This window comes from Saimiri boliviensis, chromosome 12 (assembly GCF_048565385.1).
Source record: "Saimiri boliviensis isolate mSaiBol1 chromosome 12, mSaiBol1.pri, whole genome shotgun sequence".
In the NCBI taxonomy this organism is placed as follows: Eukaryota; Metazoa; Chordata; class Mammalia; order Primates; family Cebidae; genus Saimiri; species Saimiri boliviensis.
In genome coordinates this window covers 30,287,070-30,312,445 of record NC_133460.1, presented here as the reverse complement: position 1 = coordinate 30,312,445, position 25,376 = coordinate 30,287,070, and the positions used below count along the sequence as shown (strand labels likewise).

The window sequence follows — 25,376 nt, the reverse complement described above, 5'->3', positions numbered from 1 at the left end:
TGAGAGCAATATGCTAGGAAGAGCTTTTAAAAGATGATGGACTATGGAGAAGTAGCTCAATTATCATAAACATTTATGGAAATAGTGGCTTAAATCTAGGCTTGAGATGTAGCATTGCCTACGGCTGTTTCCAGAGAGTGCCATGTGATTAATTACGCCACTCAAGAATATGAGGACCAAATTGTTTTTCATCTTCTTTAGGTTATCCTAGTGACTCCTGGAGCCACAGCTAGAACAGAGTCTTCAAAGTATTGATAAAACAATAAAAATAAGACTTTTGAGAAAGAAGAGATAACTTCGTTTGCACATTATTTCCTCAAGAGAGTGGTGAGTGTGATCGTTTTGAAACAGGGCTGCATGTTCTTTGACAATCTTCCTATAGAGGTATGTAAATGACCCATCCTCCTGAATCTGGATGGGTTTGTGAGTGTGTCAACCAAAAGAACTTGGCAGAATAGACTGTGCAACTTCTGAGGCTAGGTTATCAAGGCCATGAGCTTCTATCTCATTTTCTGGACTACTCACCCTTGGAATCCCAAGTTACTGTGTAATAAAGCTAACTACTCTTAGGCTGCTATGATGGATAGGTCCCAAGTAGGTGCTCTGAACCAAACTTCTAGACCTGTGAGTGAATGAGACTTTCAGATGAGACCACTTCAATCAACTCCACCCATTCAAGTTTTCACATCTGAGGCTACAGTCATTGTGGAGGGGAAATAATCCACCTCTGCTCTACCTGATCCAAATTTTTGACCCATGGAATATGAAGTCATAAAAAAATGGTTGTTGTTTTCTGCCACTAAACTTTAGGGTGGCTTATAGTTCAGCAGTAGATGATTAGAATGGTGGGTAAAACTAGAATTTGTACAATAGTGGTAGCTACACATTGAACACTTCTTGATCTACGTTTGTAGAACATGGCAAAGCAGAGTATTTCTAGTTACTGGGGGTGGGAGCTGTAAAAGAAAATAAAACTTCAGGACCCTCTAAATTTATTATGCCAAGGGGAAGGTAAGCCCTGGAGACTCAGTCACATGTATGTTTGCAATTCTTCTTAGATTATAGCTAATTATTTCTACCCTGTTATTCTCTTTCTGTAAATGACTAGGAGAGACCAGACCTCTTCCCCTTCCAATCACTGATCTTTGTTATAGATTACCTGCTCCCTTTATTGTCCTGAACCTAAGTCAGACAAGATGTCATAAAAAACCTCATGACTGTTATGTCTTCAGTGTGGAATGTTAGATATACCTTTCTTCCAAAAAAGACCCCTCAACTATATTAAATCATAGTAACTATTAAACCTTGCAGAGAAAGATGTCAAAATTCTGTCATGGTTCTCTAAACTTTGTCTATAAAAGTAATGACAAACTTTTACACTTCAGAACACTGACTTCCTTTCTCTGGAATCTGTTTTCTAGGTGGCCATCCTCAAGTGTTGCGCTTGAATAAGAACAGATTCTGACCCTTTTGATTCCTTTAAGTTGACAGGATGGAGTAAATAATGCTGCAATCACGAGTAAGTATGCCTCCTTGGAGACAACCATGTACCATTTAGGGGGACTAGCCCCAGGAAATTAGCAGGTGGGGGACTAGTAACTTATACAGTAAGTGGCTGGTTGGTTCTAGGGTCATGTACCTATTAACATTCATGGCCTCACTGAAGATCATCAATCTGTCCAGTTCCCACTGTGCTCCTTTTAGCAGGGATAGTTGGTGTATTAATCAGTGCCCATTAGGGAAAAACAGAAGACCACATTTAATATAAGGATTTAAACTAGTTAGATTGCCCCCGTATTTGGTGGTTTAATGCAAAAGCATTCATTTATCCCATGAGCATAGGGATACAAAAGATTAGTGAGGACACTGGAGCTGCACTAGAGCTTGGGGGAGAGGCCCCTGCAGCTCCATCACTTGAGTTATGAGGGGGCTGCCATGCTGCTGCTGCTGGTGGGACACCTGTGTCAGTGCTCCAGCCACTAAGAGGAAGCTGTGCAGCTGCTGAGGCACTACTGACAGTGGTTGGAGCTGAGAGTGCCAAAAGATTCTAGAGGTTGGGCCTATGGCCGTCTGCTCTAGTCACCAGATCTGTAGGCCAGAGGAGTCCCTTCTTCCCTTTACCAATCTTTCTTTCTTTCTTTCTTTTTTTTTTTTTTAGACAGAGTTTCACTCTTGTTACCCAGGCTGGAGTGCAATGGCGCGATCTCGGCTCACCGCAACCTCCGCCTCCTGGGTTCAGGCAATTCTTCTGCCTCAACCTCCTGAGTAGCTGGGATTACAGGCATGCGCCACCATGCCCAGCTAATGTTTTGTATTTTTAGTAGAGAAGGGGTTTCACCATGTTGATCAGGATGGTCTCGATCTATTCCTTGTGATCCACCCACCTCGGCCTCCCAAAGTGCTGGGATTACAGGCTTGAGCCACCGCGCCCCGCTACCAATCTTTTAATCTCCTGCCCGTGCCTCCCATTGGTCAACACTGAAAAAAAAAAAAAAACAGTTGCAAGGGATTCTGGGAAGTGTAGTTTGGAGGACTCTGAGTTTTACACTCACAAAGCACAGCAGGGATGGTCTCAGAGCTGAGAAAGACTGGATAAGTAACTGGTACCACTGGGAATCTTAATCCTTGAAATCCTCAAGAAAACCCTCCAGAATACTATCCACAAATCAAAATAAGTTAGGGCTCTTTTTGGTTGAAAGAAAATCCGAAGCCAAGTTAACTTAAGCAAAAAATAAATTTTTGGCCTCTATAATTGAAGAGTCCCAGTATAGCTAGGTTTGGGTAATGGATTAAATGATTTCACCAGGACCTGGTCTTTCTCCATCTCTCACTCTGCTTTTCTTTTCCTTTTTTTTTTTTTCTACTTTTAGCTATGATCTCTTAATATGGAAGCAAGATTTTTCTCAGCAGATTTAAAACTTCACAGTTAACAAAAATAACAGAAATAGGGATACTTCCTCTCCATTTCAATTATTCCACTCCACCTCCCTGAGGCATCTATTATTGGTTCTGATCTTTCATGTGCTAAATTGTGCTAGGTTCAGCACTAAATAAAGCCTGGGTTCAAGGATTGGTAGTAATATCACCTTGGACTAAATTCAAGTGTACTTTACCTTGCTTTACATACAAAGTATCAAGTAAGTCATGCAAAAATCATACATATAGTTGAGACAAGGAAGCATGGGTGTGAATGAGGTTCCCCATTGTCATTCTTGTTTTACTCAGTCTTAAGAATCTGTATGGAGGCAATGTTTCCTGGGTCAGAGGATCACATGCCTTTTACTCACCCAGCCTCTTTAACATCCAGAAAAATATTTCTGGTATGATCCAAGGGAATTATTATGTTGACCAGCAATGAGTGACTAAAGCATACCCTCTGGACCTCAAGATTTTTGCTATGCTAGCCCTGAGGAGACAGCCTCCCCTTTTCTGCGCTAAATAGTAGTGCCCAGAAAGTTTCTATTTATATCCACATAAAGTCTTTTCGTGGCCAGACTGAGTTATGGTTTACCACACCCTCTGCACATATTATGTCATAGAGACTTTGATTTCCTCATTGTATGGGTTAGGGTCATATGCCCATCTTTGGATCTAAGATGAGATCAGCTTAATCCAGCTCAATCTAAGATGAGATCAGCTCTATCCAATTCAAAGGCAAGGGGGAAGGGTAACTTCACAAAAGAAAATACTGGGGCAGGGGTGAGGGTACTATTATAAGAAGAGAAACTGGGTACTAGGGAGACAGAAGCAAAATCAGTCTACTGGTGGTTTCCTCTTATTCTGGGTGCAGGAGACTCTGAGTCTAGGTCCCTACCTGTGTTCAGCAACCTGGGTTCTGGGAAAGGACAAGTCTTCAATATTCTCTCCAATTCTTGATGTTGTTTCCCAGAACCCAGCTTATCCATTCTTTCCCAGTTGCCATATATTCATTGATGACTTGTCAACACACTCCAAAACGCCATGTCTACAACCTTGGCTATTGTTCCCCCATATTTGGCAGCTGTCTACTCTTCTCCAGCATCTGCTGCCTTAGCAGTGCTATTCTGAGTATGAAGAGGCTTTTCCAGGTTGGTCTCCTCTCTAGCAGGGTTTTGAGTTCTTTCCAACTTCTGTGTTTTCCAAGATGCAATCCATTCTGTTTCTCTGCAGTTGGGGAGTTCCCACTAGCCAAGAATTACTTCTTGTTAAATCATCCCTTCCAAATGTTTTCTCTACAACCACTATAATGAACTGACAGATGGGTGTCTGATCTTCAGGAGATATAATGAAGATTTATTTTCTAAACTTTTAGGAGAAAAAAAGGTTATCATAGCAAAAAGTTAACATACTGCCAAATTGCACACAATTCAACCAAAAATGTCAATTTCATTGGATATGACTTTTCCCTCCAAATCATGTTGACAATATAGATATGCTTGCACATACAGAGTTTACACCATCTTGTTGATTGCCTTGCTGATAAACATTAATTTTTGAGAAAACTGGAACTTACGTTGGTTCCATAAATCTTATATTTCGAATAACATTTTAAAAACATTGACTCTGAGTGGGTAATAGTTGCATTCATTTGATTCTCCTGTGTCCTTGAGAAAAAAATGATCTGGGTGCCTCATTTGGGCAGCCTGAAGAAAAATACTCACATGTATGGGACTATCAGGTCCATTTTATACTTAACTATAAATAATGGCCTTCTGGGATTGAACTATTACTGTAGCTCAGATTTAAATAGGCAAATAAATCTGCCTTGAGAAATTTTTAATTCCTGGAATCACATGTTACACTTGTGAATAACTAATCACTAAGCCTGTTACTTGACTTTCTTAAGGGCCTTGTTCTCTGGCTTCTGTAGCAGCTTCCTCCCTCCCTATTCCTCTATTAAAGGGTCATTGCCTAGGAGTTTGCTCCGAGGTTAAATCCAGCTGTATTTATAGATTTTTTTTTAACAGTAATAAGCAAAACCCACAAAATAATTAGCACAAAATAATTGACCTCTATGTCTGAAATCAACACAGAGGCTGAAATGCCACTGCTAGTTGGCCAAAAATTTATGTTAAATGTTCTGGTGGATGAATTGGCTCTATACCCAGAGTGAACAGTGCAGGCAAACCTTAAAAAAACAAAATGTACTAAACCACCAACTGACATTATGGAAATAAGACCCTTGCTGGCCAAAAACCACAGTGTATCAATTAGCAGGATTTTAGTAGTTGGCAGAGGGAACTCTGGTTCTGGAAACAGAGTGCTACATGTTTTATGTAGTCGTATAATATTTCCCTTGTATTCAAAGATGGTACACAACACCTGCAGTGTGTATTGAGGAAGCTCGAATTACCGTGTTAATGTTTGCATCAACTGAGTTTGCCCTTCTATCCTTTAAATCTGGTGAATGAAATGACTAATTGAATTACCTAATAGATTGGTCCATTTGCTTTTCTCGCCACAGCTCTCCATGGAATCTCAAGGACACCACATTTTCCCCCATCTTGTGGAAGGTGAGGTGGCAGGAATCTCGATGGCTTGATTCTTTCGAATGTGACTTTAGAGAATGGCTGAATGAACTCTGGTGTGTGGTCATCGCAGCAGATGTGAGTGACAGTTGTTGAATTTGTCAGTTGAATCTGTCAGTTCTTCCAGAGTTCAGAGGTTGTATGGAGGAAGTTCACTTTAGCCAGACTCATAGGGCCCTACCTAAAGGTAGCATATGTTTGTATCAGACAGTCAAGAATTGAAATATTGGCATTGCCATTTATTAGTTTATTAATTTTGGGAAAGGCCTTAATCTTTATGAATTTTAGTTTCCTCATTTGGAAAATGCAGAGATTGCCTACTTCATATAATTATTGTGAGAATGAGGAATAATAGGTCAAACACAAATCTCTGCTTGGCACGCATTAGGTACCACTAAATAGTTTATTCACTTACATTAATGGTAAACCTGGCAGGGCATCAGTTTGCTCAAGCAGGTAAAATTACATCCTAGAAAGGTGTTTTGTGCTTACAAATTCAGGATAAAGATTTCTGGATGCCCCTTAAGGATAATCTGTTTGTTTGTTTGTTTTGTTTGCTAAATCCATTAATTTCACCCTTGACCACTTTGAAATCAGGCAGATCTTATTTTCTCTATAGCCTCTGGAAAGTTACTAGATCTTCCTGAGCCTTAGTTTCTCTGCAGTAGAATGGACACAGTAGTCCTGTTTTTTTTTTTTTTTTTTTTTGTATTTCTGTGAAGATTAAATAAGATGACATTCATAAAACACCTTGTAGAGTATCTGCACCTTTGTGGAATAAATGTGATAATTAATTCCTTTCTTTTTCTTAAATTTTAAGGATGACCTTTTCTGATATTTGCTCCAAACTCTGAGTGAGACCCTGTGTAAGTCCCACAGGTATGTAAGCACTGTTTCTCCCGAGTGACTGGGCCACTGTCCTTGCACAGACCTGCCCATCTTCCCTTACTATGTTTCAGTAAAGACAAATAAGACTGAAGGTAAAGTGTAGGATGTTTTAACACCCAATTAGCATTTTTAGCTCATGCTCTCCTCTTTGCCTCGGTTTTGATAAAAGTCCCAGAATTTTATGAACTTTGGTTTATCAGTTGTTGGCATTCAGTCAGTGCATTTACAAATTTGCAAACCAGCTTAGCTTACTCTGTTGTATTAGTTTTCCATTGCTACTGTAATAAAATGCAACAATTTTAGCTGCTAATATAAGACAAACTTAGTGTCTTACAGTTCTGTGGGTCAGAAGTCTGACACCGGTATTCCTGAGCTAAAATAAAGGTGTCCATGGGGCTGCATTTGTTTTGGGATGCTCCAAGAAAGCGTCGTTTCCTTGCTCTTCTGGTCTTGGCAGAAATCCATTCTTAGCTGTCGCAGCCCTGGGTCCCTGTGTTCTTACTGGCTGTAAGCTGCCGGCAGTCCCCAGGTTCTACAGGCTACTGCAGTCTTTGGCTCATGATCTGCTTCCTCGTTCTTCAAAGTCAGCACATTCTTCTCAAGTTGCTCAGAATCGCCCTGCTTCTTTCCTGTCTTTCACTTTTAAGGAATTGTGATATTATATCTGACCCACCCAGATAATCCAGAATAATATTCCCATCTCAAGGTATTAATCAGTTCTGCAAAGTCGCTCTTGCATGTAAGGTAGCATACTCAGATTCCTGGACTTAGGATGTAGATATATTTGGGGGTCATAAATCTGCGTACTACACCTCTAGACAGACTTGGACAAGTGAAGAAAGCAAACTGAAGTCTCTGAGATATTTTGATTTTACTATATGTGCCTGGAATATTCCTGGAAAAAAAAAAACTGTAGCAAATAAAGAGGCTGTAGCATGTAACAGATTAAGATATTTAAAAGGCAGAAGAAAAAAAGAGCAGACTTTCTAGTACCTAGTTACAGGTCCTGCTAACTACAGTCTAAATTATCCTTTAAGGAATTTTTGACAGGTTGGTAAATTACAACCTACACAACCTTAATTAATTTTGTCATATCTCCAATTCACTCAGATTGCCTGAGTTTTTTCTTTTTCTTCCATATTTTTCTAGTGGCTCTGAGTTTAGTTGCTCTCCCAAGAAAATTGAGGCAAAACAGAAAGAACAGCTGTTTTTTTTTTTTAATTTTATTTTTATTCATGCTGTGCTTTTTGGCTGAATTCATAAGGCACAGAAAGATGAAGTGTACTGTATTAAACTACAATAATAACATGAACATGAAGCGATAATGTGGGACAATACCATGGAATTATAAGCGACAGAATAATATGGGCCTCTAGGTTAAATAGCTCTTAGCATTCAAACTCCAGAAATCACTCTTATGGGCATTTTGTTAGGTGAAAGTGAGTCTGAGAAACACCGGGATGGTGCAGGCTGGAGACCACGTGAGACAGACTGGGAGAGGGTAACACTAGGTAAGGGTTCCTCCATGCCAGCTGCACAGTAGGACAAACTAGGGACCTTTATGAAAATACGATGCATGGATCCCAACCTCAGAGACTCTGATTTAATTGGTCTGGAGGATTTTTTTAAATAGCTCCCCAGGTAATTCTAATATGCAGTCAGGATTGACAGTCATTGCATCTTATTAACCTCCATTATACTAGTGACAGTTCTGAAAATCCCTGTGACCAGGCACCCAAACAGGGGGTTTTCAAGGGCAGGGATAGAGCAGAAGAGTCAAGTGAGGCTGGGGTTCCAAGGTGCAAAAACCTTAGGCTGAACTCTTCTGTCGTTCTGGCATTCCTACTGTCTTGCCTGTCCATAAGATAGAGACTGGGTCTCAGGACTCAGGCCAAAAGATCAAAATTGATTTCTACTTCAAAGGGGCCTAGGTCCTGGAGCACCTTGTATTCATTTCCAGAAGATAGAAACCCCTTCTTACTGCAATTGAGGCTCCTACGGGTGTGCCATTATGGGAGTAAGTGTAAAGGGGTAGACTGATTGTAAATATCATGGTTAAGATAGTCCCCTAAGCTCCTGGCTTTTTCCATCTCAGGGATCCTGTTTGGCTTCTTCAATGCCAGAAGCCTTTCTGCTCAAGAGCCATGCTGTTCCTCCAGGGTTTGAGGCTCTTTCAACCCTGCTGCTGGCCAAATGATCTCTCTACTGGTGTTATTTCTTCTTGTCCTGGTTGTAAGAGCCGAGCCCTGCTCCCAGATTTGAAGAGAGTTTGGTGTTTGTATCATGACTTGGGCATATAATCATCACTGATCACATGTTGCAGGTATCCTCTGGAGCAGGCTGTGCTCCTGGAACAAGTTTACAAACCTTAATGAGAATCTCAAAAGGAATCCTCTTTTATATAACAGCCCTTCAATTTTCCTATTTATTTTGTTATTTCAGTTTATTTTAATCTATCTTCCTCACTAGCACAAGTTCAACTGGGCCTGAGACCAGAAAAGACAATGTGGGATCCTGCATCCAACAGTATTCCTTTTAGAAACCAAGCCCAGACTGAGTGGGTCCATTGCTGTTCTAATACTTTTACTCTTCTGTAGTTTACACAGTAGGAGATAATCTTTGAGATGGCAACAATGTCATTGCCCTCAGTGTGCCCAACAACTCACATCTCACAGCTGTAATAGGTCAGAGACAAATTCCACTGTGGAGTAAGGAAACAGTCTTCTAAAGGTGCATTGTATGTAGGGAGATACAGACATAACAAGTAATGAATGTTATATTCCCAGGAGCAGAGTCTGAGGGAAGACAGGTAGTAGTAAATCCTGAAATTGCAACATTTCCATGTAATTCATCAGCTTCTGAGAATCTCTCTAGTGACATTTATTGGTAGCAAGCTTTGTAGAACAGAATGATATGCTGGCTAGCCAAGTTGATTGCACTTCCAGGGTGAGTGGATTCCTGAATCCCTATTTAGATATAGGGCTAGAACGAGATTGAGAAGCTAGTGTGAATATTTTCATCTGGCATTTCTTTTCTCTACTAAGTGAATTCCTTTCTCCAAGTCCCAGAACCTTGTACAATGAGGTAATAAAAACCACAATTCCAGAAATTATAGTTGGATATTACTTTGATAATAATCACATTTGAATACTAGCCTTTATTTAAAACACTTCATTTATAGGCACTACACTTCCCAGAAAGCACCAGCAGCAACAATTTCCTTTACCCCACTATTTTCCTTCGATATTTTTTTAATTTGCATTTTTTACCCGTATGTTAAAAATACCTGTCTGGAAGAAGGAAAATTAGATCCGTGTTCAGCCTATTTTATGAGGCACCATTTTCTGTAAAAAGGGTTGGATTGTTTCCCAGTTTTCTTGTTGGACTCATGTCTCTGAATCAAGCAACAAATGGAGAAGAAGGCACTCATTTTTTTTCCCCGTACAGTTTTGAAGTTGGTCTGTTTTTCATAAAGTTAAAGTGGGGTTTTCCTTTGATAGAAGCCTTGGTAGGATTTTCTCAAGTCAGTTTTCTCTACCTCAAAATTAGAATCTATTATTCCCAGAGTCTAGCATTGGTCTATGTGACTTTATTTAGATTGCTGTATTTTCATGTTTTCCCCATGCTCTCATCTATATTTTAGTGAGAGATTGAAAGAAGCTGAAGTGGGAGCTGCTGCAAGTCATCATTTTATACCAGAAGTCTTCAGGGCTGTTTATCACTTCTCCTTATTTTAAACCACCTGCTTCAAATGCTTTTTGCTTCTCTCTTTCACCTGCTTTGCTGGAGAGAAAGCATGCCTGACTTTGGCATGGTGGAAATAGCATAATTTTTGCAGTTTATGTGAACTGTGATAATTAGTGATTTAAGTGTTTCTATGCTTAGGAAGGTAGTAAAGGTAGAGTGAGATCCTCTCAAAAACAAGACAAAATGAAGGATTGTCAGGGTCTTTCTTCACCAGTAAGGATTATGCAGTGCATTTTCCATCTAGCGCTGTTCTGAGAACTGTAATGATACTGAAGAATGACATGAGTCTTTATCTGCCCCCCAAATATCACAAGAGTCCCGTGAAGAGATGGGGTTTGGAAAAGCACGTATCATTCAGGTTTTCCCCCTTAATGCTCAGATGCCCACGTAAGGTTGGGAAAGGCTATCATAGCAGTGTGGTAGGAGGTGAAGAGAAGATGGGAAATAGACAGTGAAGATGGGGAAAAGGACATGCAGTGGTGGAGAATGGAGTGAGAGCTAGGTGTAGGGAGGAGCTTGTATTCATGGAAAATGGGTGGGAAGACTGGAAGGGACCTCAGGATAGAGAGGAGGATGTGTGAGAATGGAGGGGGAGCCTGGAGAGAAGGAGACTTATGAACAGAACTGACCACAAGGAAGCTTCATAAATTAAAGACATAATCAATACACAGGCAACATGGGGAGATAAAAAGGGATTCATGGCTTGAAAGATCAAGGGAAAATTTAATTATACTGTGATTGATAAAATATGATGAAAAGTAGCTCTCTGGCTGCTTCCTGATGCTGTTCTTTGCTTGGAAGTTCTGAGGATAAACTAGGCTTCTAGAGGAGGGAGTCAGCCCTTTGCCACTGGAGGCTGTCCAAGCAGAGCCAGGCAGCTATTGGGCCAGGACATCCTAAGAATACTGAGTTGATCATCCCTCTGAGGGGCTTTTGTGGCATGTTATCTAATAAACTCATGAGACCTTACAGATCAATCCCACACACTGGGGAATTTGTCTTTAGGGACATTTGTTCAAATCTCTGCAGTCTGTCTGGACCAATGTAGAGCTGCTTTAGCTCACTCATGTACTACCTTCTCATTACAAACCGATATCCATAAAAGATCAGGTTTATTCTGCCTTCATAGGACACCTCTTTCTGTGGCTTAAAAGTATCCCAGTTGAAGGCTCCCATCTAGGGTCCAAGGTAAGTTCTCTGCCCCTTAAGCCACTTGCCCTTGTGCAGCAAGAGATGGATAGCACGAACACTAGATGCTGTCCGCAGTGAGTCCAGGCTTACATTATGCCACCATCCACGCCTTTACCCCCAACTTGCCCCATCCTAACAATCGGTAAGGTTTACAACACAGCAGGCCATGGAAGAATTTGCACATGATCTAATTCTGCCTCTGCTTTCTAAAACAAAATAAGTCTGGAGAGAAACTCAGAGTCGTATTTCACTGTAGTCTCTTCCTAAATTAATTATAAGCAGCTACAATTCATCATACTTTCAATTAACAATTAATTATGTACAAGAGAGACAAATGTTTTATTGAGACCAAGAAACAGCATGTATCATTTGTAGTGTGGGATTTTCTCCTCAAACAGCAGGGAAGGGATTTATGGGCTACAGATTGTGTGAACCGATTTTACTCTGGAAAATACATATCTACCTGAACTCACAATCAGAATCACAACCTGGAGTCAGAAAGACTCTGGGTTTGGTGCCAGGAGGATTTAGCACTTAGGCATGTTCCATTCATTCTCTGGGAGGAAGGTCTTAGCCAAGTGGTGTGTATGGATCTGAGCAGGGACTTCAGGATGCAGAGCCCCCCACCAGCTAGCACAGGGTAATGTAAAGGTTCTGATGTCAGAAGAAGGAATCAGTGAAAGGAGGCAGAAGCAAGGGACTCCCTTGCTGTACACAGATGGTCTGTTTTTGCTAAGAGCACAGTGTGATCAAGAAGAGATGCTCAGAACAGTATGAGAAAGTATCCTGTTCCAAGCATGGCCAACAAATACTGTCTTTTCTTGAGTGGCCTTTGCGAGGAAGAAGAGGAGGTGTCTGTCCCCACCACGGGCACAATAGTATGGCAGTGAGGGCTGAGCACTAAAAATTTCTCTGCTGAGAAATAGATGTTAATTGCCTGTCCAAAATTTATTCCCCTTTTTCTCCTTCCTGATAGAGCTCCACATTTCCCAACCTTGTAGGACTGACCCATCCCAGTTTTAGGAGCAGATTCCAGGCACTTTGAGCCAATTAGCATATCCACCTTGGGGGCCCTTTAATGCATTCAGGGAACTTAAAAGGAGTTAAGGAACTTTTGGGAAAGTTGGAACATAGATTTTCCTTTCCTCTGCTGTGCTCACTTTGGTGGTTCTTGCTTGGGGTCTGCCATGTTGCTGGGTTGTGAGAGCTCAGCTGGGTTGTACATCCAGACAGCTCATTCACAGGGCTGGAAGCTGATGCTGGTTGTTTTCTGGGAGCTCTGTTAGGCTGTTGACTGGAGTGTCTTCCCATGATATAACCAAAGCACAACAGCAGGGTTTTAAGAAAGAGTATTCCTAATATTTCAAGAGGTCCAATTGTAAACTGGAAGACTGCTTATAACTCAGTGTTGGAGGACCACACCGGACAAGAATACCAGGAGGTATGACTTATTGAAAAATCAGTTTGGATACCAGCTTCATGAGAGTGCTTTGGAGACCTGCTTTTTCTCAGTCCTACAAGAAAAAGAAGTTTACTCTGCATTTGGCCTGAGGAGGAACAGAGAGGCCCCAGGCAGGAAGAACTAACAGAGACTCTTTCAGTATGATGCCTGCAGTACAAATCAACTGGGTATGAAATAACCCACCACCTTGTAACAGTGAAAGAGCTGACCTCAAGTTACAGACAGGCCAGACTTGACATAGGAAAGAGGACACTATTGACATGCAGGATGATCCCGATTGCCTCCTCTACATCCACAAAAATACAACTTCATACAAGTCTTTTAAAACTGCCTCCAATTCTGCATTCTCTGCCTGGCACACTGAAGACACCCTGCAACACTGCTTTCTGTCAAGCAGGAAATGTGAGGTGCCTTCCCTTCCTTGGCTTGAGCTTCAAACTTTGCTGAGGCAGAGTGTGAGGTGGATCATGAGTATTATGATGGAGAGGGATGGACCAATAGCCAACATCTAACACCAAGAGCCTAATTGCCCCAGACCCATCTCAGCTGAAGGATATTTGTCAAGCTCTCTGGCTGAGACTGCTGCTTCATGGACTGGTTGGAAGCAAATAGACCATAATTCCACAGAGCCTTAAAAACAGGTTTCCTGACAAAGAAACTCAAGTTTAGCCAAACTTGTTCTGTGATTGTTCCATCCCAGATGAACATAGAGAGATATTGTTATTTTAACTTGCATTTCCTTTTTTCCTAGTGAGGTCAAATATCGTGACATGTTTATTGTTTAATTTTTATCTTCTATAAATTTCTTCATATCTTTTATTTGACATATTATAGATATTACTCCTTTATCATGTATCTGTGTTGTAAATATTTTCCAAACATTTTATCTATTGATTTTACTAATGCTATAACATTCCACTAAAATATTTAGTAATTTTCTCAAGTATTTAGTAATCTAAATACTAAGTTTTAAAGTATTTAGTAATATTTTTTTAGCATATAAGACAATTGGACTCTTGCCTTTGTTTTAATAATATCCCTAATACCTTATGACCACTTTCCCCTTGCTCAGTCTGGAAGTTCCTAAAGGGCTTTTGATCAGCGAGAAGATCCCAGTTCCACCTCAAGTCTAAGGAGCTACTCAGAGTATACTAGTGGAAATGAGGAAAGAAAAAAAAAAAAACATGAAAGAGGATTTTGGCTTGAGCCATATATGGACCAGTATGGTAACTGAGAAGCAATTATTTTTTGCTTGTTTCTGGGCTTTTGATAAAGAGAAAATTCAAAGGGTAACCATGACACAAGGCAGGACAGCAGGCCTCGTTGTGTGTAATCTGGTAAGTGTAGTTTATCAGAGGCAAAGCACAGAGGGTTAGTACTTGGGGCCTTTGAGAAAGGTCTTGGCTGAAAGGATCCCAGTGCATGACTCCACTTCCTTCCTGGTCCCTTCACAGCCTTCCTCTTTCTCCTTTCCTCTTAGCCTCTCATTTCACTTCATTCTTTTCTCTCCTTTCCTCTTCCTCCTTTTCTCATGTCCTAAAGTTCTTGCTTTATCTTCTGTTACTTCCTTGACTCCAGGCCTCATGGGCATTAGATTCAGGGATGACCAGAGGACCTTGGTACTGCCTTGGTACTGCCCAGGACAGAGCTCAGCTCCTGTGTGGTCTCCCAAGGCCCCTAGCTCCTTCTGCAGGCAGAAATTCCCCTTTGTATTGGCAGATTTGAGGACAAGAAGTTCGTGGACAACACTGAGGTCTTCTTCTGAGGCAGATGCTCCAATAAAAAGCCAGAGCTTCCCCCAGAAAACACAGTTCTAGCACCACCACCTCCCTCTGTGTACGATAAAGCTCCTAAAACCTTTGTAGATAGGGAATACTAGGAGAATCTGTTGTTCAGATACGGGATCTTTGACCCCAGTTCCTGACAGAGATCTCCTAAGATCTTTGCAATTTCCTGAATGATAGGATCATTTGGCACAGAGCTTCTAAATCCCTTGGAATTTCCTGCATGACAAGAGCATCTTTTGTTGTAAAGAGGAAATGCTTGGTGGACTCCTGGAGAGCCTCAGAATAGGGGCTGGTTGCCAATGGAACCAACCATGTGATTAGAGAATTGGAAATTTCAATCCCAGTTCCTGACTTCCAAGAAGGGGAGAGGTGCTGAAGGTTGAGTTGATTAACAATGGCCAATGATGTAATCAATCGTGCCCGAGTAATGAAGCCTCCGTAAGAGCCCAAAAGGATGAGGTTCACAGAGCTTTGGAAGTGCTGATCACGTGGCGAGGCCTCAAAGGGTGGCACACCCAGACAGCGTGTGGAAGCTCTGTCACCTTCCCTATGCCTCGCTCTTTGCCTATCCTCCATCTGGCTGTTCATCTGTATTGTTCATAATGTCTTTTACAATAAATGAGTAAACATAAGTAATGTGTTTCCCTGAGTGCTGTGAGCTGATCTAGCAAATTACTCAAACCTGAGGAAGGTGTCATGGAACCCCCCAATTCATAGCCAGTCGATTAGAAGTTCTGGAGATCAAATCTGAGATTGGCATCTGAAATGAGGGCAATATTTGGGACTGAGTTCTTAACCTGGGGGGTCTGACTCTATCTTTAGGTAGAAAGTGTCAGAACTGAATTGAATTATAGCATATCTGACTAGTGTCCAACTGGAGTATTACTTGGTGTTTGGAGGAAAAAAACCACACACATTTTGGTGACCAGAAGTAAGTGACTTGAGTTGAATATTGTGTGATGTGTGAGAGTAGAAAAAAAATTTTTAAATACATGTTTTACCCCTGAGCCATATAAGAAAATTTATAGTCATACTGTCAATGTGTTTATCATTTATTAAGCTCTTATTCTGATTAGGTATTGAAGATTATAACGAGTATTGTCTTTGGGCAAAACACAAGGCCCAAAGTATAGTGAGAGAAAGATGCGTTCAAAAATACCTCAGGGTAGAATATTACTAGTGTACAAGTAGAAGCATTAAGGACTATGGGAACAGAAGTAAGAAGAGATTAACAATAACAAAGGAAAAAATACTATTACATGTAATAGTAGAAATAGTAGAGTCAATATTTATTGAGTGTTTATCATGTGCCATGCATTGTGCTAAGCACTTTAAATGCATTCTCTTAATTTTCATGACCAACGTGTGTGATTTAAGTGCTTTATTTTATTTTTTGAGACAGAGTCTCGCTCTGTCACCCAGGCTGGAGTGCAGTAGCACCATCTCGGCTCACTGCAACCTTTGCCTCTCAGGTTCAAGTGATTCTCCTGCCTTAGCCTCCCAAGTAGCTGGAATTACAAGGTAGCCTGCCACCATGCCCAGCTAATTTTTGTATTTTTTAGTAGAGATGGGGTTTCACCATGTTGGCCAGGCCGGTCTCGAACTCTTGACCTCAGATGATCTGCCTGCCTCAGCCTCCCAAAGTGCTGGGATTACAGGAATGAGCCATCGTGCCCAGCCTTAACTGCTTTTGTTTTCCTTTATGTTTCCTTATGTTTCATATCATCAAGGCAAACATAACAAAAACCAAAACACCTTGAGGTGGAGTGAGTTTCTCAACACAAACAGGAAGGAAATGTCCAAGCAAGAATCCACACCTGAGTACCTTAAACTAAACAATGGTCACTGAGTTGTTTCCTCAAGAAGGCAGCATTTGAGCTGCACTAAAGGGAGGAGAGTGTTTGGAAATGTAGATTTAGCACCACAGGGAAATGCAAAAGCTGATGCAAACACCTTGAAGACAGTGAATACAGAATGAGTTCCACTGTTGCCCTCCAAGGAATCATCATGACCCCTAAAGCGACAAGAAAGGAACAGTTTTTGTGCTAGCCTAGGAACAGAAAGATAAATCAATGGAATGGAAGGGAGTCCAGAGACTCCTAGATACATGAGATGTCAGCAAAGCTGTCTTCACAGGGTTAAGAATAATTCGGGATAGAAATATAACTAAGCATTCATCAGGCTACACTTTGGCCCACTTCCTTTAAACAGAAAGTCCCTTACAACCAGATACTGACCATTTGCATTACTGTTGTTCCAGTAGATAGATTTCTGTTGTTAGAATTGTAAGGCTTTTCTTTAAGAATTAATTTGCATTCCTATTGTTCGTATAGATAAGATCTCTGACATTAGAATCATAAATCTTTCAATTAAGAATTGCTTATGATGTTTCTCAGATCCTGAAGTCCAGTGGGACAGCTGACACCAACCAGTTTGAAGACCCCCATAGAGAAACTGAATCAGCATGAGAATATTTTTTATCTCTCTGTCTCATGACACTACCCTGCCCTCTTTGACCAATAAATGACCCCCATATTTGGGCCCACTTTTAACCCCTGAAAAACTCTAGCCCCAAACTCCTTAAGGAGATGAAGTTGAGGTTTCCTCCAGTCTCCTCATTTAGTGGCCCTACAATGAAACCTCCTTCTCTGTTGCAATCCAGTGTCTCAGTGTATTGACTTGCCGTGTGCATTGGTCAATGAAGCTATTAAGGTTACATTAATTTGGGAAAAGATGGCATTTAAAATAGGTGGCTAAATGAACTATTTTAAAATAAATTGCATTAGACATTTTTGGAAGGTCAAAATAAAGGCATAATTCAATCTCACAGATTATTTAATTATATATAAAGAATAAAATGACTAAATAAAAAATAGTCAATAATAAAAAAATCTATTAAAATACTTCAACGGTTTGGTGGTAGGCAAGGTATTCTTAATATAGCACAGAATTCAAAAGCTATAAGAAAAAAACATATGCAGATCTGAATATATATGATTTGAACCATTGAAGGGCAAAAATTACTAAAAACAAAGTTAAATATTTAAAAGAAAATGTTTGCCATCAAAATGCTAGACATAGGATTAATAACCCTAATATACAATATGCTTTTATGAATCAGTGCAAAATAGATAACAAAAATAAAAGATAAAAGATAAACTGGTTATTCAAGCAAACGAAATACAAATAGCTAATCTACTTTTTTTTTTTTTTTTTTTTTAAGTCAAATTTAGCAGTGATAGGGAAAATGCAAGTTCAAGCAACAGCCTGGGACCATGGATTTCCTATCATGTGGACAATATTAAAAGCAAAAGCAAATGATTTGACCATAGTAGGGATGGTGGGAGTGTGAAGAAGACAGTACCAGGAAAGAGATGCTCAGTTTGGCATATCATTATCTTCTCAGTACCCACTTTGTTCAGGAAAATGACTCTCTTCTGCAGTAAGCCCATTGGTGGTCATCATCTTACAGGATGTTGTCCATTTCAGAAGTCAAGAACATTCAAAGGGGAAGACTGTTTCCTTTTAAGTTTTTTTAATTAAAATTTTTATTTTGAGATAAAGATAGATTCACAAGCAGTTGTGAGAAATACAGAGACAGTCCCTGTATGCTTCATGCAGCTTCTTCCAATTTCTTCCGTCTTGCAACATTAGAGTACAATGTCACAATCAGGATAACTGACACTGATATAGTCAAGATAAGAGCATTTCCATCACAAGAATTCCTCCTGTTCTTTTACAGCCATACTCACTTCCCTTCCACTCCCCTGCACCCACTGCTTCCTTAATCCCTGGTCATCGCTAATATGTTCTCCATTTCTATAATTGTGTTGTTTCAAGAAGATTCTATAAGTGGAAATATAAAGTATGTACCCTTTTGGGATTGGCTTTTTTTTTTCACTTAGCATAAATATCTGGAGATTCATCCAGATTCTTGTGTATATCAATGGTGCATACCTTTAACAATTCACCCTCTGAAGAAATTAATCGTTTCCAGGTTTTGGCTATTATGCATAAAGCTTCCATAAACATTCATGTTCAGGATTTTGTGTGATTGTAGGTTTTCATTCCACCGGAAAAAAAAAAAATGCCCAAGAGTGTTATTGCTGAGTTGTTTAGTAGTCACATCTTTAGTTTTTTGTTTTTGTTTTTTTAACTGCCAAATCTTTTTCCAGAGTGAGTGTACCATTTTACATTCCCATCACAAGAGGTCCAGTTTCTCGGCATCCTTGCTGGTAGTTGGTGTTGCTACTGTTTTGTGTTTTTTTTCTGCCTTTTTTTTTTTTTTTTTTTTTTGAGATGATGTTTCACTCTTGTTGCCCAGGCTGGAGTACAGTGGCATGATCTCGCCTCACTGTAACTGCTGCCTCCCACGTTCAAGTGATTCTTCTGCCTCAGCCTCCTGAGTAGCTGGCTTTACAGGCATACACCATCATGTCCAGCTAATTTTGTATTTTTAGTAGACATAGGGTTTTTCCATGTTGGTCAGGCTGGTCTCGAACTCCCGACCTTGGGTGATCTGCTGGCCATGGCCTCCCAAAGTTCTGGAATTACAGGTGTGAGCCACTGTGCCTGGCATCACTGTTCTTTGTTTTAGCCATTATAGTATGCAATTATGTTTTGTAGTGATTTTAATTTTCATTACTCTAATGGCTAATTATGTTGGACTTTCATGTGCTATCTGACTTGTGAATTGTATTAACATTTCTTAGCATTCCATTTTTATTTATCGTGACTTTGAGTAAACATCTTGAATAGCTTTTTTAGTGACTACTCTCCATATTACCTTATGTACTTAACATCACAGTCTGCTTGTTTCATCCTTTCCCCAATGTGATCTAGAAATTTTACCTACCTTTGTCTTTTTATTTGCCTCTGTTTAGAACATAATTGTCTTAAGTATGTCGTGTGTGTATGTTTAGAACCACATTAGAAAGTGTAATTTTTGCTTCCACTGTCAAACATAATTTAGAAAACTCAAGGGGGAAGGAAAGTTTATTTTATTTATCCATATCTTTTGTTTATCATGTTCTGTCTTTGTTGATCTTTCAATATTCTTTCTTTGATCACTTCTCCTTCTTAAAGAACTTTGTTTAGTCATTCTTTTGGGTAGGTCAGCTGGTAACAAATTCTCTTAGTTTTCCTTCATATGAGAATGTTCTTATTTCCCCTTCATTTCAGTAGGATAGTTTCAACATTTGCAGGAATCTGGGTTAATTGTTGTTGTTGTTTTTTCTGCACTTGAAAAATGCTCTGCCACTTCTGTCTGACCTGCATGTTTTCTGATGATAAATCCATTGTGCTCAAATTATTTTCCCCTTATAGATAAGATATTTGATCTCCTGCTGTTTTAAAGATTTTTTTGCCCCTTGTCTTTAGTTTTAAACTATTTGGTATAATTTATCTTGGTGTGGGCTTTTTGTTTATCCTATTTGCTCAGCTACTTAAGTCTATAAATTTATGTCTTTCGTCAAATTTAAGAATTTTTTGGCCATTATATTTTCAAGTTCTTTTTCAGCCCTGCCCTCTTTCTCTCTTCTTCTGGGACTATTATCATGTGAAAATTAGATCTTTGGTTATAGTCCCAGGGATCTCTTAGGTGATGTTTGCCCCCTCCCACCCACTTTTTTCCCTATTGTTCAGATTGGGTAATTTCTAGTGTTTTATACATTGCATTCATTTCTTCATCTGTCCCTTCCATTCTGCTCTTCAGACCATCCATTAAGTTTTTTATTTTAGTTATTATATTTTTCTGTTTTAAAATTTCTACTTGACGTTTCTTTATTTATCTTCTCTGCACTTGCTGACACTCTCTGGCTTTTTGTTTTTTCAAGTTTTTTCATAATTTCCCACTGAAGCACTTTTACGATGGCTGTTTTACAGCCTTTGCCAGGTAATTCTAATACCTCCGCCATCTTGGTGTTGGCATCTGTGAATTGCCTGTTTCTATTCAAGTGGAATTTTTCTGGCTCTTGGTAATTTTTTATTAGGAACTGGATATTTGGAGTATTAGGTTATAAGATGCTAGGTCTTGTCTAAACCTTCTGTTTTTAGTTGGCTTTGTCTGACACTGCTCTGGCAAGGGACGGGAGTGCATGGCGTAGCTGCTACCAAGTTGGGGTGGAAGCCCAGCTTCCCACTAGGACTCTGTAACCTTCAGAGTGTGTGTGTGTGTGGCGGAGGATTCTGTGATTCTGCTGCATGAGGCAGGGGTTCTACAATGGGTCACATCACCTTTACTGGGAGGGATAAGAGTGCCTCCTTAATCCTCCTGCGTGGCCTCCACTGACAGCATAAGAGGGTGGCCTCAATGATACTTAGGAGTAGTAACAGTCTTGACTCTCCCTTAGGCTTCCAGTAGGAAGTGGGAGGAACGCTTCTACCCAGTTGTCAATGGAAGTCCAGGTTATCCACGTGTGCACCATAGTGGGTTGGGGTTTGGGATGATCATTACTGCCCAGCAGAGGTGAGTGTCGTGGCTCCCTGCTCAGCCTTTTCCGATAATCATGAAGGTGAGTGTGGCAGGGATGATGTTAGGGGGGACCTGTTCTCAGCCTGGTAGTGGGGAAGTCAAGCCTCTCTGCTTGACCATTCCTGGAAAGGGTTAGGATGAGGGTACAGCTTTTTCTGTGGTGTTTCTGAGGGACTAAAACAATTATTTTCTAATACTTTTCTGTTTTGCTAGGCTTCGTCTTTGCCAGTCTTTCAAATAAAGAATACAAACTTTTGTGGGGGCTTTTCTTGTCCGTGCTCATGGGCATTTCTGGGTTGCTGGCTTCTTCAACTCCAATTCTGTGGTATAGAAAGCAAAAAGAAAACCCAGGAAATTCGCCACTATGTTATTCTTTGGGTCCTGAGACCTTTAGCCCATCTGCCTTCTTTTCTCCAATTTTCAGAATCGTCTTATGTTTGTTTTATATATAATGTATAGAAGTTTTAGTTGCGCTTGGTGAGATTAGGGAAGCTTATGAGAGTATCATCCTGCTTCATGTACAGTGACTTCATAATGCATTTTCGGCATCTGCTAAGCAAGTTCTCTCCCATTCATCTTCTTTATACATTTCTTGAACACTATCAGACTATTTTATACTTTCTGAAAGATCATTTTATCTTGTTTCCAAAGAATAATCATAAAACTGGAATTTTAATTGGAATTGAGTTAAATATATGTATAAATTTTATCTTAATTAGAGGAGAAATATTTTTATGATAGTCTTATATCCAAAAACATGCAGCATTCCATTTCATATTAGTTTATGTTCTTTAAAGTCTAATAATTTTCTTATGATAGGTTAAATGCTTTTTATGGTTCAATGTATTCCTAAGAAATCTATATCATTCAGTTTTTACCATGAATTGATTATTTTTCTTCATTTATATCTATCAAAGATGTTATTCATTTTGTATATCTACTTTGTACCCAGTCACTTTGACAAATACCATTACTAATTTTGTGAGTTGTTTACTGGAATCTTTTAGAGCTTTTAGACAATCATGTTATCAATAAAAGTATTTGTAATCATTTGCTTTTCATCTCCATAGCGATGTTAATTATTTTATTCATTTAATGGTCAAACAACAAAAACTGAAAGAAAAAAAAACCTTTCTATGTGGAAATGGCTTAATAAATGTCAACTTGTCCACAACATTCAATAATAACTGCCTGTGGAAATAAGTTAACTTGGATAGATTTCAACAATGAGAAAGCAAAATGCTGTAATATGATTCTATTTTTTTTCTAAAATAACAGAAAAGTATCAGTATGCAGCTATATATACAATATGATTATATAGGTAGAGGCAACTCTGTGAAAAGATGTCAATAGAGTTATATTGACAGGGGTAGATGAGCAAAAGCAAACAAAAAAGACGGCATTACATTATGATGTTAGTCACCATAGAAACAGCACAAATGATAAAATTCCAATCATGTTAAATTGCGTAGAGATCTGTAAAAAGACACATGGAGTGATGGCCAAAGCCATGTTCTGGTGCCCATGGTCTCAGGTGGAATTTCAGGGTAATTTAGTTTTTGTTTTATTTTTTATAAATTACTCAAAATGTTTACTATAAGGAAATATATGATCATAAAAACACAAGCTATAGCTTTTTTTGGTATTTTTTTTTAAAGCACAATGCCATTAAGGCAATTCCAGCTTAAGAATTAACTCAGGACTTTTGCCAATCTGTGGCATATTAGTTAAAATTTTTTCATGAAAAACTCTAGAAAATGGAAGAGAAATAATAAGAATCAAATAATCAATTTGAATAGCCTGAACTGAAGAGAAAACTCTGCAATAGTCTTTTGGAAGTATAAAGGTCCCAGTAGTCCCAGAAGTCTAGAAAGTGGGAATTAGTGCTCAATTTCTTGGTACTTTAGGGTGAATACACTAAGATTGTTTTCCTCTTGGGGGTCACTGGGAGCAAGAACTAAAGTCTTAAGTGATAGAATACAACTGTCCAAACTTACGTTACAAGCAAAACACTTGTTCAGCGTAGGCTGGAGTTGACTGGTTTAGTCTTGCCAAGATTATATGCAAGGGAAAAAGGGAATACTTTCCTAAAGAAGGATTGGGGTGCATGCACCAAAAGAAGGGAATAACCAGTCTGGGAAGAATAAAAAACTACCAGATGTCCATGCATGGGCTTGTAAAGGCTGAGGGTCTGCCAGAGCCTGTATCCTCTGGTGGGATGGTCACTGCCCAGTCTTGAGTCCATCTGCCTTCTCACAGACCCTGGGGATTCAGCTTGCAGTTCTCTCCACTACATACATTCACAGGACTCCTATTCTTTCAGGTCTCACAGTCTCTGCCACCATTTTCCTTTCATGTCTGCCTTGCCTGTTGGAATTGAGGCTCACTTCTTCAAATGGACACAAGACTATAGCAATAAATAAAAACGGAATAAAAAGATGAACTGTCTCAGTCAAAGTAATAAATAATCTGAGGAAAGTCAGGTTAAAAGAAATAACTACCATGAAGAATTAAACATCTGTTGGACCACTATGTTACCCTAGAAAAGACAGCGGAATATGATTGGTGGAAGACGATAACCCTAACTGGTCCATGCTGGAAGCAGGCAGTTAGCTATCTACTTCGATGAGTACCACCCATCCACAAAAAGTTGAGGAGATTTTAAATGAGGAATGTTTCCTTCTTCACATGAAAAAACCCACCATTAGGGACCTTGTTCAGAAACTTTGGTGGGCATTCAGCTTCAAGAAACCTTTCTTTGTGTGGATCCTGTTTAGCAACACTAGTGGCTGAGAACAATAATCGTTTATTCTTTCTCTCTGGTTGGGGGCTGCTGGGGTGAATCTCCTTCTTGGTTCAGGTCTGCAGGTTGCCTGGGACATTTATATTCTGGGCTCAGGCAGAAGGGGCATCAGCTAATGGAGGAAATTTTTCTCATGGAAATGGCACAAGTGGGAGAGGAAAAGGCCACGAGTGCCAGCACATCCCAAGCTTCTGTTGGTATGGCATCTGCCAACATTTTATTGGCCAAAGCAAATCATGTACTATGTCTGATATCCAGGGGCTGGAACTTCCTACTCCATGGAGGTTGTGGTTGGGGAGAGGCAGTGAGTGATTTTGAACATGGAAACCATCTCCCTCCCCACAAGATCCTGCTTGAGTGGGTCAGGGGATAATCAGAGAGCCCAGAGCTGGGTAGATGTGTCCCGGAGTGGACTAACAAAGAACTGACCAAAACAAAACAAAACAAAACAAAACAAAACAAAACAAAACAAAACAAAACAAAACAAAACAAAACAAAACAAAAACGTTGAAGGAGAAGAGGAACGGAAAAGAGAGAAGGAAAGAATCTGAAACTCTGTTAACTATTAACTATCATTGTTTTGGTATGACAATATCATATGCAATTAGGATTTTCTATACCATTTTCAACATCTGCCATGGATATCTAATGTTTTTTTAATCAGAAATAATACAAAACAGAAAGAGAAAAAAGAGAAGAAAGGAAGGAAAGAAGGAAGAAAGGAAAGAGAGAAGGCAGGGTGGAAGAGAGGGAGTTTTCCAAGGAGTTCTTTTTTTTTCTCAGATGTTATTTTTATTTTTTAATTTATTTATTATACTTTAAGTTCTGGGGTACGTGTGCAGAATGTTCAGGTTTGGTACATAGTATACACATGCCATGGTGTTTTTCTTCTCTGCCAATGGAAGCAAGAACAACCTGGCATTGATGGCAAGGATGGGAGAACATTTGGTGTTTTAAATCTTTAAAGCTTTTAAAAGGAAAGTGAATTCTACAAAATGCCTATTTTTTATGCTAGTTAAATTCCGTATCCAGGGCAGAAGCTAAAGATCACATTTTTATAAGGCTCTTTTTTTTTAAGAGATAGAAAATCTTCTAAGAAATTAATGTCCACTCTCAAGTCTGTTAAGAGGATGATGATTTATTGGGTCACGTATGCTGACTTTCTTCTATTCTTCTCCCGTTTCCTCATCTGAAAAACTAAGATGCTGAATGCAGTGATTGCTAAAATCCCTTGAAAATCTAACTTTCAGTAATTCTTATATTTTTCCTTCAGCTCAGTTATCTCCAGGTCTACTATTTGAAAACATGTTCCAAAGTGAGAGGTCTAATTATTTACCCTGCTTCATGCTGACATTTTCATAGTAGCTACCAGAAAAGCAAATGTGAGCAGTTCTTTTATTATTGTTTTTCAGATACACAAATATTAATAAGTGTTATATAAATTTAAAAATATAAATCAAATAAAAGTCACCAAATCTCAACAATATTAACCTTTCACAGTATGCTTTTAGTATTTTTT

General features: G+C 39.5%; 1 long non-coding RNA gene across 1 annotated transcript; it reads left to right on the top strand.

The window, feature by feature from the left end:
• The first annotated feature begins 206 nt into the window (after nucleotides 1-206).
• On the top strand, nucleotides 207-25,376 carry LOC104651706 (uncharacterized). Its single transcript, XR_745130.3, has 5 exons — nucleotides 207-327; nucleotides 1,422-1,519; nucleotides 5,444-5,492; nucleotides 6,328-6,386; nucleotides 23,378-25,376. It is a non-coding gene; the product is annotated as an uncharacterized LOC104651706 (long non-coding RNA).